We start from the raw sequence: 870 nt of genomic DNA, 5'->3' as shown, positions 1-870 counted from the left end.
GAAGAAAGTGAAGAAAGCGGACAGTCAGTGGTGGTGGTGGGTAGTGGAGGGTCTTTCTTTCCACCGTTCAAACCCCGCAATGTCTGCGGTGAGGAATGCCGGTGGAGCAAGACGCCAGCCTCCAGCAACAATGAGCACCCAGAGCGAGCACCTCCTCACTTGCACAGCTCGCGCCACACGGCAAACTGCACCTGGTTTTCAGCACAGCTCGCCTCCAGTCAGGAACCTGTCGTCTGCTCAAGCCTCCCCTGCTCACTCACTCCCCTCTCTCCCTCTCTCAACACAGCCAGCAGTTTTAGTTGCGGATCTCAGGGAATCGTCTGCCTCTGTGGCGCGACGCGTTGTTCGCCCGGTAGCCTTGTGTTTGCCCGATACGAGGTTTACTGAACTTCTTCTGCCTCCTGTTGTTGAACACCCACTGCCGGGTAGGAGTGAGTTTGAGAAAGTTGGGTCGTGGTGGTGGGTGGGTTGCAAGGGGAGGGGGGGGGGAAGGGAAAGGGGTGGGGGAGGGGAGGGTGGAAAATCACCGTGTGCAAGGACAACCGAGTGGGATGTAGGTGTGTGTGTGAGAGAGAACGATCGCGGAACTTTTTATTTCATGTTTCTGTTTATTTCAAATTGGTGAGCACTTCTTCTGTACGACGCTCCGACGACTCTTCACAGAGTTGGTGGAGAAGAAGAAGAAGAAGAAGAAGAAGAAAGAGGAAGTAGAAGATGTATTTTCGTTCTGTTTTGCCGCGTCTGTGGAAGTTCTTCAGTTCAGAAACAAAGTAATTTTTCAAAAGTGGCCGCGTGCCGATCAGTTGTAAACTGATTCATAATTGATGAGACGTCGCATTTATACAGTCAAACGTGGTTGTTGTTTTTTGT

At 51.8% G+C, this 870-nt stretch overlaps 1 protein-coding gene across 1 annotated transcript in view; it reads right to left on the bottom strand.

The window, feature by feature from the left end:
* LOC143288213 (somatomedin-B and thrombospondin type-1 domain-containing protein-like) overlaps positions 1 to 371 on the bottom strand; it is a 51,368-nt gene extending 50,997 nt beyond the window's left edge. Inside the window, exon 1 of the mRNA XM_076596547.1 lies at positions 1 to 371. This exon is cut by the window's left edge and continues 519 nt beyond it. The gene's annotated coding sequence lies outside the window, so the exon portion shown is untranslated.
* Positions 372 to 870: the final 499 nt, after the last annotated feature.

This window comes from Babylonia areolata, chromosome 12, assembly GCF_041734735.1.
Source record: "Babylonia areolata isolate BAREFJ2019XMU chromosome 12, ASM4173473v1, whole genome shotgun sequence".
Taxonomy (NCBI): domain Eukaryota; kingdom Metazoa; phylum Mollusca; class Gastropoda; order Neogastropoda; family Buccinidae; genus Babylonia; species Babylonia areolata.
This window is presented reverse-complemented; position numbering and strand designations above follow the sequence as displayed.